Genomic DNA, 12,514 nt, shown 5'->3' on the forward strand with positions numbered 1-12,514 from the left:
GCAAAAGTCCCAAAAGTGCGAATGAGATGAGGTGGTGTTAGTTGGTGGGTAAATTAACGTATATATGTGTATGTATGTGTAATGGGCGTATGAATGTACATACGCAGGTATACACACAAACAGCGAAACAAAAAAGCACATATCCATGTAGTTGCAGTGAGAGAGAAAGAGAAAAGGGAGAGACAGAAAGAACATTGGACATTAGTTCCGCGTGCTTTGCTGGTTCGAATATTTTAAGAAATGCCATCACACGCTCATCAAATTTAAAGAAAATGAAAATCAAAAATAATTTATCCGAGGTTAGGATTACTGCCTGCAATTGCAAAGGGGGGAAAACTGATCAAATCTTTCTTTTTTTTACTGTCAAGCAGTGCTTGGTGCTGTCAATTTAGCGAACGGTCCTGGAAGATGACACTGCAGAACTAATTCTGGAGTCAATTCAAGCCGCTCTCATCAAACAACAGAAGCAATCCTTCGTGATTTGTGAAGATCGGTTTCACCGTATGTGGGTCACGTGACATATTTATTTAAAACAAGCATAGGCAAGGATGAATTAAAATAAAAAACGAATGTCTTACTGAGTGCAGTCATTGGTAACAATTAAGTGATTCGAATTACGAATCCAGTTTAAATGTGAGCAGCTCAAACTTAAACCCAGGAGCTCGTCATTGGCAGCTCAGTGTTTCAGTCAGAGCCATTCTCAATCTCTCCTGGGCATTTTCCGGCCACAATTCGAGGGGTAGGCTTTTTTTGGTGCCTAAATGAATTCTCATTTTGTGTTTTTTTTTTACTCGACATTTCAATTCCCCTTTGCAATTGTCATTTTGCCGATTTCAGGTTAGTTTGCTATTAACACTGCGATGACAAATTAGGCGTCTCATCGCTCGTTCCGAAATCTCCGAACGTCATAATTTTTTACGTAGATTGATTTGCAGGTGAAACTTTCGGTATTGTTTTAAGCATCTCACGTGTGTCGCAAGCTGAAGAGTGAAGGTGCGTTTGCAAATGGTCATCGATGAAAAATAATTAATTCATGTTCATGTTATGAAACGGAACCCTAATGGTTCAAATGGCACAATTTCTGCCAATGGTAAAATTATATTCAGTTGTTTGAAAGGCATCTTAATAGTATGTGGCTCATGAGCAAATATTCACGACATTATTTGTATTAATATTGTAACTTATTAAGAGTGGTTAAATTTGACACTGGTATAAAATTGTATGTTCTCGTAACTGATGTCAAAAGTATTTGTGTTAAATATATGGACTGGATGACTGTTCCACCCTACGAACCCTTGCAAAAGTGTTCCATTTGCTTAACAAGAATATGGGATTAAAACTTGTGATTAAAACTGACGACATTATTTAAATTGCTGATACTTCTAAGCGAACAAATGTTTCATTTATTCTAAGACGGTGAATATTTATCAGATTTCAAAGACCGCAACGCCAATTTTAAACATTTTTGAAAATAAACAAATATAAAGATGCATTGGTATGAGACCCTTTGTAGCTCAATTCATGTGGAAGTAGAGGCATTTTCACCGTCAGTTGATGGAGAAAAAAAAAGGTCAAATCTTTGCCATTATCACCAAATTGACCACTTTTATTCTCCACTGAACATTTTTGGAAAGCTGTCATTAATTTCTGGTGTCTGACCATCACAGGTTGCCTCGCCGCGCTAGACTCGGGCTGTGGTGGCGCGGGTCTGATGGGAGGGATATTTGCGTAAAAAAATAAAAAAGCGACCCTCCTGTTCGTCCAATCAAATCAAAGTTCAGCAACAGCAGCTGTGCTTTTACGGAGGCCACGCAGCGAGAGAAACGTAAGGGGGGTTGGTGGGGTGGGTGTGTTGTGCTCTAGATAGACTGTGTCGCAGAAGCTGCCTCCGCTGCTGCTAAGGCGGAGAGATTTGTGGAGGGTCGCACTGCGCTGTCCGGAGTAGCAGGAGTATCATTGCGACAGCCGGTCGGCTCGAACCGGCAAGAACAAAGTAGGGGCTTAGAATATGCGTGCGGTTGCTGAGCGTGGTTGTTGTTGTTGTTGATCGTTTATGAGTGCCAAATGAATCCCAAAATAATCCGGTCGGGTGGCACGATCGTATTCTTGCGTATGGCAGCGATATTTTGAGGCGATGAATGGCAATGTCGAGGTCTGCTAGCTACGAAAATAGAGCGGGCTTCAGGAGAGAGTTTGTGTAGTTTTGCTATCCCTCCATGGATAAAGTGCAGACTACACTGGTTTATTATATGGCCGACGGTTTGGGTTGCATGGCTCTGTAGCATCGGGTCGAGCCTTTCATCAGGTTATGAGTTTAAATAATGACTGGGGATCTGCTCAGCCCATCATCAATACTCTGGGGTCAGTAAAATTAGTCTCGCTTTGTAGGAATCCAATTTTACAATGAAGCTTGCCATGAGAATGTGAAATGTTCTCTACCAGTCCAGTGCCGACAAGGGAGGTGGAAACATCCCAATGCACGATTGAGTCATGGACAGCAAAGAACACCGATGACTTACAAAAAGGCAATCCGGTATTTACACACCGATATTTCTGTATTCCTGTCCATTTGTGAGCAAGCATTGTGGCACTTGCCATGAATTCAAATGATTCTGTGCTCGGGTGAGTGGATGACAAAGAGATTGCCTCGTGCTTGAGACTCAAAACCCCTTTAGATATCTCCGAGTCCATCAGCTTTCCAGATCAGCAAGGTCAAAATCGGCAGAGAGTCTGCCCGCTTAAATAAATGCTGCCGAACAATAGGCCAATTGGCTCACTGCCGAAACACATTTTAGTAATATGTGGAGGCACAACACGGAGTTCTGCGCATGTTTGTTTTATGGCAAAATACTCCAAGGAAATGCATAATGCGTATGAGTAAGTAAAGGCCTCAGGTTTATCCCCATACGTACGGGGTTTCTCCAGGCAACTCTGCTATTATTTTCACACGCGCAGCATACTCAATGAGAGGCTCCCAAGCAGGTCGCTTTGATCACGTGTTTTTGGATTTCCAGGCACGTAACTAACCGTGTTGAGCCGATGATTATGTACACATAGCTTCTGTTGTGGGGATGCAATCCAAACGATGTATAATATTGTAAGCCACGTCTAATCTACGCCCCTTTAAACGGAGATGGAACAGCAGCACGACATGAACTCTCTCATGAAGCCCTCTCGACATTGGCCTCGACCTCCTGAACATATCACCGTTGTGCGCAAGAATATCACCTGGCATCATTACTAATAAAATGAGTACACGGACATGATATTTGTGGGTAAACAAATCTCTGAAAATAAATAGGGCGTGCGTACAACCGTGTGTTTAAATGTTGAAATGCAAAAAAAGTCTCAACGTTTTATTAATAATATCCCAGAAATAAGCCGTGTTTCACAAAAATGGAACTGAAATGGGTGAAATCGAATAAGAACAAAGTTAAAAGAAAAAACGATCTTACAAATGTGTAAACAGGATAGCCTTGCTTTGAAGCCAAAATGTCCCATTTATTAACACAGGCTGCGTGAGTGCCAAATGGTTCGTTAACTTTAAATCGACTCTGATGCCGGGGGCCCTCGAGTGTGTGGGGGTTCCGGTATCGGCAGTGAATGCGAAATGAGGCGACCAATATGCGATCTGCGCATTCCTAATTGTTTCAAAAGAATCCGGCGCGAGACAAACAAAGAAACCCGTAAACCGCTCGGGTAGCGCGAATGGTAAAGCGAGTGCAATGCGTAAAGCAACATTGGCAGGGAAACGAAACCTGCAATAAAAAATATGCATTATCGAGGTGTAATTCGAGCAGAGATCAGCGTGCGATTGTGTTCGGCCTTTGTGGAGTCGATTGGCTTAGTAAAAATATCGACGTAAAAAAAAATGCAATCAACGTATGATCTGGAGCGCTAATTTATGCACGTACACACACACGCAATGAAAATCATTATGATGGTTAATATCGCCCCTTTGTTTTTAGAGGTCTACGCGGGCAAGTGCTGATAGCGAGCGTCTCTGAAAGGCGGCACTGCACACGCGTGAGTGGTGTGACCAGTGCTACGCATTTCCAGCTGCCTTTGTCTCCCCAGCGGTGATGTTCATCACCACGCCAGCTAGCCCCGGAACTGAATTATAGTCTCTCGTGAAATTCATTTGAGCGATTTAGTGCCATTAAAATGTTACTTGGTATTTAAATATATATATAATAATTGAGAGCGTTATGTCAACCTGTGGCTAGACGGTCTCCCCATGTGGGGTTGGCTTGACCAGAATTTACCACGCTGGTCAATGCAGCTTGGTGAAGAGAGGCCCCCATAGCCAGTTGAGGTGTCACCCGCCACTGATGTGAGCCGTGATTGTTAATCAAAATCTCGTTTTCTGGATTCCTCGCGCAATTGCACTAATCACCGCCCCCGCTTAACATTTGTTCATTTCATGAAAACATTTTGCGCGGGTTCACCTTTGAGTCTCACGTTCCCCTTGCCATGAACCTTGACAAACTCAATTATGAACTGAATAACTCACATGTAAAACAAAACCAATCGAGGAAATTAATTAAACACTGGCGTCAAATTTGGATGATGTCCAGGTTGTTTGTGAGAGGCTGCTGGAAAAATATGAGAACAAAAAAACTAACGCTTAATCACGGGAAAAAATATTAGTTAAAAAAAATGTTAGGTTGTTGAGCACTTCATGAAATAAAAAGTGTGATATTTAATTTGTTTTGTTTCAAGGAAAAACTATTAAACGTAAACTGAAGTCCAATACTGTGAAATAGTCTCGCGCTGCATTTAAAGAGAATCAATAATTCAATAAAGTATCCCCCTGTTTTGGCCGAGATGCCTGCACATGTACATTGGGATAAAGTGTCTTCCTTTGCGGAGATGATGATGTGAACCAAAGAACAACATCATGAATCTGAATGTTATGGTCACAAAGGCACCACACTGCACGTAATTACCAAAGTCCATGAGGCTACATGTGCGTAGGGTACACCAAACTGCCTGAGTGCTTTCGTGTTGATCGGTGGGCGTAAGTATTGCCACTTGTACCCACACGAAAGGCGCTGCAGAGCGGGTCGTAAACACGTCGGCTCAATGTGGACGTCTCTTTCAAGCGGAACGCTGCGATCGAATCTCTCGCAAAAAGTTGTCGATGCAACGCAATCGATTTCTCGCCGAAACTGCGCGCCGTGAACCACGCGTTGAAGTTCAAGTCGGGGAAATTGGGTCGAGTGGATGCAAGGGCGACGAACGAGCACGTGATTACATCTATAAATGCACATCTCTCATGGCCCAGGGTTGTCTCGGGTGCACGAGAGACGCGGTGAAGATCATTTGGAGGCGCGCGATCGGCGGTCGCGATGTCCGTCACTAGGAGCTCTGCTGTGATGGCGTTTGCAAGCCGGTGTCACGACCGCTGAATTGTGTCACGAGTTTCGATTTAAAGCTTTCGTGACTGCAGGGATTCATCTTCTTGGTTCTTTCGGTAAAGTCACGTAGAAGGGAGATAATAAAATAATATTATTAAAAATATCAAGTTTAGTTTTATTTGCACATGTGCATTCAATTTATTCAGGGATAAAAAAAAATCAAATCTGTCAGTGCAATAACAACCCAACATTTAGTTTTGGTTATCAAGTAGAGCGATTGAAATGATCAATAATCATGAACAGTGCTCCAGATAAGCCTCATTTACCCCGCAGTCTACGCATTAAAAAATTAAAATTGACTACCTTTGAAGATTGGATTTAACGCATACATTTTTTGTTTACGACAGTAGTCGAAGCGGTTTTGTTTTTCTGTTGCTGCGCCACTCGAGGTCACGTGGCCTTCAGGGCCCATTCGAGGGCATTTGGTGGCGTTGACCGCTAAACTACAATGTGTAGCTTTTGTTTGTTTTAGATTAGAATAAATGATTGGTGCGTGAAAACAGATTTGAAAATTTGTAATTTGCAACGTTTGTTGGGGCTCGTAAGACCATTTGTTTTTGTTTGCAGTAGCACCAGGTTTTTCTACAATTTAAAATTGCAGTTAGTGCACACCCCCCACACGTTTGCATTCATTTATTGAGCAGTATTTATCGAACGTACTCTTTGACGTCACGGCAACGTTGCGTTTCGACTGCGGCCATGCAACCCAAACTACGGATCCGGTAGTACACCACTGTTAGTGTGCGCTATATCAACGGAGGAAGAATATCAAAGTCGCACAAAACTCTCTCGTGAAGCCATCTGGTGGCAAGTAGACCTCAACTTTGCCACTCATCCCCTGAACGTATTTCTATGCACAAGAATAGAATGTTGCATGTTTACCATCTCTCAAACATTGGAGAGCACATTAAAAAAAAAACCCACCCCCCCCCCCCGAAAAAAACTTATTTGGAGCGCTGATCACAGATGTACCATTGGGTTGACATCGAACGGCGTTCTAACAGGATTAGCAGCGGTCTCGACAGACTAATGATGTGTCGGACAAAAAACAAAAACGAGCTGGCTCCTTTAGACACCGTTCACTAACCAGCAGGCTCCTCTCTCCTTCTCGATAAAAACAAAAAAAACACCAACTGCGTGATAGAAACCAAACAACACAGACGATGAAAGAAAAACACGCACACAAACAAAAATGGCATCTTTTTTGCATTTGGCCCTCACCGCCCCTTTGCAGCGCTGTGGTCTGAGCGCTCTGCTCGATATCAGATCACGTGGTCGAATCCCCGTTGAGGTTCCGTTGAGGCCCGGCCCATCAACATCCGAGCATCTATTATAGGTACCATCGCTACGCTGTGAGCTCCCGGTTGGCTGCCCCCCGTCATAGGAATGTGGAATGTACACCACTGGCTCAGGGCTGCTCATGGGGATATGTCCGCAGCCTAACACTCACTGGATGGAAGGAGTGGCGAACAACTTTTTTGTATCACTTACAAAAATTATATAAGTGCCTTCTTAGCAATGATTTAACTCATTACACAACAAGCACACACGTAAATGGCATGAAACAATAATGACATGATGACGAAAAAGTAATTAAAAGTAGAAGAACATAAAAAAGTACAGCATACAACGGCTCGAATGCTGAATTCCCTCCTCCACCCCGACCGATCTCGGTGTTCGACCATGGCTGAGAAGAGTTTCGTCATTTTCGCTGTTGCCTGCCCTTAACCGCGGGACGAGCCTCAACGCTTTAACTCCCACGGAACCTCCCCCAGGTGTCCGGCTGTCGAGCCCATTCAAGTGTCTCGTTGCACCGCCTATTAGAAATCAATCAATCGAGCGTTTTAATGCGCAACTGTAAAACGTTAGAGCAGTGCACTTTGCGAACACGCGGAGAATTAGTCCTCTGTTCTGAACTGCTCAATAAAAAAAAAAACTCGAATCCCGTTTTTTTTGGCGATAAATATAATTAACCGATGGGCAATCGCGCTTTACTTTAAATCCTGAATCACCTTGCGAACGACGAATGGTTTGCGCACTGAAGCTCTTCAAATCGAGACTTGAAATTAGACTGAGTTACTTCATTTGTTCATTCTCTCAATTCCTACTTGAGCTAAAACTGCATTGGGTAATACGTCGCGCCGAGTACTGTCCACGGTAACTGAAGGTACGCGATTGCTCTGAAGAAGGGTCATGATCCGAAACATCAGTCAATAAAATGAGTAAAGTTGCAGACCACTTTGTGGGCGGTCGGCAGTGGTTCGCATTTCGATTAATTTCATGCAAAAGGGGATGATGAAATATCGTCTTGAGATAATACGATTGCTTTAAATTGTAAACTTTCGATGTACGGTGAACAGAATTTAAGATATGGTTTCACGAACCCGCCATCGTTTCTATCACCGCGGCGCCGAGTCTGCTGCGATACGGGGTCGCGTAAGCCACCACTGGTGTTCCAGCTCATCCCGACCGTGTAGGGTTCAAATATTTCGTGAAAATATTTAGACATAAATAGACTGAAAAAATGAAAAATACAAAAATAGTCCTGCTAATTGCATTTTGTGTTTACATTTGTTTTCAACATTAACGACCATCAACCAATGGGCTTGCTTTGTATTGCAGCAAGTAAGGAACGTGGAAAGAATGAGTGGTTGAATAAAGGAGAACTTGACTGACGGTACATGCAATGTCTTGCAGTTTCACAACATTTAAATTCATATTCATGATAATTGTGTGTGTGTGGGGGGGGGGGGTGATGTAAGTGGGAAAATGCGGTTTGAAAATGTAGGATGACTAGAATGAGCGAGGGAGCAGTTCATGAAGATGTTCATGACTTACTTTGAAATGTACTGATCAACGGAGATTAAAGCAGAGGGTAAAGTCATAATTTACCACCCACAAGCTTTAACTTTGAGTCATGAGTGAAATCTATAATTTGTAACACGTACACTTAATGGTGGCATTTGGGTGAAAGTGATCAAATCACATCCCGATTGGGTGTTTTGCCTCGGGCACAATCTCTCCGGCATCGATGAATTGAGAACCATTCTGTGGGAAGCCAACGTGGGATATGCCATGGGTAGACTGGGCACCGTCATAGTAATGTGGAATTTCCATCAACGATAAAGGAGACGAGAAGCATCCCATGTTCATTCGAGCAGGGACATGACTTCCACTTGACTTCATCTAAACAATATTATTGTGTGTACGTGTGTGTATATTAAGTATTTTATATATGTATATATATTGTTTTCATCTGAAATGAACACACCTGAAAGGGCAAAACATTTCTTTTCAAAGTATAATAATGAAACCTTGGTGCTGGTGAACCACTTACGGCAGAAAGTGGTGGTGTTTTTGTTTTTAAATGTCAAGAGTAAAGCAGGCAAAATGCATTTCAAGAGGCAAATTCAAGGGACATATTTCAGCATTGACATTATAATGGCCAGGAGTGAATACACAAGAGGTGTTCGAAAATGTTTTTGAAACAAATATATCTCAGTTTTTTTTTTATATAATGGCCTGGCACCTCAGCGGTAGGGCAAGCGGCTCGCACTTGGAAGGTTGCCAGTTCAAATACTGGTTGAGGATTGACTCAGCCCATCATTCATCGGGGGCAGGGGGGGGGTCAATACAATTAGTACCACTTCGTAAGGGAAGTCAACAACAGTGGATGTCCCTAATGAAATGAGTTTGACATAGCTCAACTGTTTTCTTCTTGTTGTTAAGATGTAATTTTCAAAACATTTTTGAAGCTCCCCCTCTTGTTTGATCTGCCATGCATGGAGAAAAAACATCTGTGTCATGGATGCTGTCTTGCTTATCCAGATGCAGGGAACTTGCACAGCCGTAAGAATAAAAGGGGAGAAAATGATGTTAGAGGAGTGGAACAGCAGTCGCAATGGAGAGAGAGAGAGGGGTTAGTTTGTATGTTTGTGCGAGGATGCAATGCCTTAACACCACGCTGAAACGCTCTTAAAAAATGTTGAAGACTGGCGCAATGTAGTGTTAATGATGCAGTCAGGTAAAAATAAAGACGATGATTTCCTTTTCAATATCTGTGGAGCTTGTCGAGAGGCGAGGGTTCAAGACCACCGGCGTTGCATGCACGTGCTGTGTTGTCCGTAATGGCCATGACACAATGGCAATGAGATAGAATGTGATCAACTACCATGAGAATGGGCCGAGAATTTGCGCAATAGATACATCCAAGCTGCGGTTGTGACAGTGGGTAATGTTTCGGTTAAAAAAATCACACTGGAATTTAAAGCCCGGCGGATCTGAAGGAGAATAAAAAAAATGCACGCAACGTGATTTTGAATTTGGCCAATTGTTATGTTGGTTACAAAATGTCGTTTGTCAAGCAATACAAATCTGTTTTAAAAAACTAACTCGCCAAACGTCCAAACCACACTTGTCAACTCTCATCCGTGCCCCCGAGCTAAAGCAAATGTGACAAGCTTTGAAGTGATTTCAATTGGTTGAACATGAAATCAAGTTCGGTCATTGATATATCACTTATGAAAACATGAAAGCAGTGGCCGCCTGTGTAAACCAATTTCACAAACGGCCGTGGAACTCTCTCGCAGTTGTTCGCTTGCAAACGTCGCAAGTGCAAAAGGGAACTATGAAAAAATAAAAATCTGAAATTAAAAACGGTTGTGCATTGTGCGCAGCATACGTGTACGTGAATTGTGCTGTAACAATCTCGCGTGTCAAACGTGTAACGAATCAGAACTTATATCTGTAGGAGATTAAATAGCGGTACAAACAAATTATGAAAGTGTATTTTCTGAAAGGGAATAAGAAGAAGAATAATCAGGCTTCTGACGCAACACGCCTTGGAGGGGCGTGGGTGGGAGATGCGTCACGCTGGATCCAACCGAGGGACAGGGCACCAGGGGTGCCTTCATGAGGTGGTAGAGCAAGTAGCATGCTGACCTACGTGGGTTTTGTCGGAATGTAAGCATTATCCCTTCATAGGCGTGGGGTTTTTTTTTTATCCTGAAAACTTTGGTTTCGTCCAAATCAAGAAGGAAGTGGCCGAGCATCCCATGGCAGGACCCTGCTGAAATGAGCCTCGAGTCTCAGTGAGGTTTTTCTGGGTGGACAGAAACCGATATTAGGCATTAATGTAATAATGTTTTAATTGGCAGTCATGGAGCATGCTTCAGTTTCATACTTTAAGCATTCGTCAGCAACGTTTTCAGTGCATAATGGCTGACCGATTTTGGCTGTTTACGACAGTATCTTGGAATAGCAATCGACGACGGGCTTGCTGATGAATGCTTATAAGTGTGAAACGTGGTTTCAGTCCAGCTGTCGTGATCGATCACCTTCCAGTGGTAAATGTTCACCCTCGCAATGTGGCGGCCGAAAAGCTGAGTCACTATTCCCTTCAGTGATGAACACATTTTCATCGTCGTTATTTCTTTCATACACTCACTCCCTCTTATCAATAAAATAATAGAGAAAAACGAACACATTTATAAAGGGGACACTCTGCACATCGTTAGCAATCAAAGGGTTAAAAAGTGAGAATCAAGTCTGGTCCGCACTTAGAGATCCTTACGGAGAGACGCATCGGGGGAGAACTCGGGGCGACAATCGCCAATGCCGTCGCTTGCTGGGGGTCAGTAAATTTTCCTCGCCGTGACCTACAGTGGCATCAGCCGGGTGACTCTGTTGTGGCGTCAGGAGCTCAGCGAGTCGTGATGACTACGAGGAGGGGCTGGCCTCGTGTTTCTGTTGCACGAGGGCAATGAAGGAGGACGCTTGGAGACAGCTGCTGCCCCACGATGCCAATTCCAATGATGACATTCAACACGCGTGCGTCAATAGCACGGTGTGGAAGTAAAGAAAAACGTTTCAGCCAACGGACCTTCTTCATGGCACATCATGTAGAGCCATTGGCCCGATTTTTTTTTTCCTTTTAAGGCCACGTGGTGTTTTTGGCGAACGCGTTGGGCTTTTCGTTGTTTGCCTTCCGCTGCCGACGGAGCATCAACACCAAGCGATTTGTTTGAACTTCGATGTTAGTTTTGCTTGGTTTTCTTAAGGATGCAGGAACCAAGTTACGTGTCGGCGAATGTACATTTTCGCCTCAGCGTTGGCAATGCGTAGACAGATGTCTCCATTACCAACAGCGGGGTGAAAACATCCACGGCTCTGGATCTCTTTCGTGCGAAAGCCCCTTCTGCCAGCAGTGGCAATGAGCAAGTAATATCAGTGGCTGCACTTTTGACTTCACAATTAAATGACCAATCGCCTTTTGCCACGATATCACCTCCTGATTTAAAAAACCAAAAACCCCTCTAACAAGTGTGTGCGTAAATTTATATTTAAAGCTTTCGTGACTGCAGGGATTCATCTTCTTGGTTCTTTCGGTAAAGTCACGTAGAAGGGAAATAATAAAATAATAAAAATAAAACAATAAAATAATTCTCACGACGTTTCGGCCACAACGCAAGCAGCCGTCCTCAGGTGAAGACCAGGTCTGTCAGACGCTGTCTTTCCGACAGACCTGTTCTTCACCTGAGGACGGCTGCTTGCGTTGTGGCCGAAACGTCGTGAGAACTATTTTATTATGTTTTATTTTTATTATTTTATTATTTCCATTCTACGTGACTTTACCGAAAGAACCAATAAGATGAAGTGTGTGCGTGGCGTGGGAACGTGTCGCACTCAACTCTGAATGGCCATTCAACAAGACCACGCCTCCGCTATCTCAGCTGTTGTGAGCCCCCCTAAACCTGCAGCAGAATCAGAATATGTATTCATACTGGAGGAATCCGATGAGGTGTAGAGCTCTTTTTAACATATTTCCAGTAGGGGCCGAAACTAAATGACGCGGGTTAAACAGTTGGATGCAACTCGGTTGCATGCAATTCAATCGCTCATGCGAGGAAAAAACAAAACCTGGCTCGGGGCGGACCGAGAGGTCGGATTGGCCACCCTGCAAAAGCAAATCGCTAAGTGCGGACCGTTTGCTTGGAGGTAGTAGTGGCAGGGAAGGCGTGGGGGGGGGGGGTGAGGGGGGGGGTCTCTTTCCGTCGGACGAAACGCCATGCAACGCGCGGAGGAGCTCTCACTCA

The 12,514-nt window shown here is 43.6% G+C and overlaps 1 pseudogene; it reads right to left on the bottom strand.

Moving 5' to 3' along the window:
• LOC133356417 (plasma membrane calcium-transporting ATPase 2-like) overlaps window positions 1-12,514 on the bottom strand; it is a 184,615-nt pseudogene that overhangs the window by 15,012 nt on the left and 157,089 nt on the right.

Source organism: Lethenteron reissneri, chromosome 54 (genome assembly GCF_015708825.2).
Source record: "Lethenteron reissneri isolate LAM-NWPU_2019-01 chromosome 54, ASM1570882v1, whole genome shotgun sequence".
NCBI classification, from domain to species: domain Eukaryota; kingdom Metazoa; phylum Chordata; class Hyperoartia; order Petromyzontiformes; family Petromyzontidae; genus Lethenteron; species Lethenteron reissneri.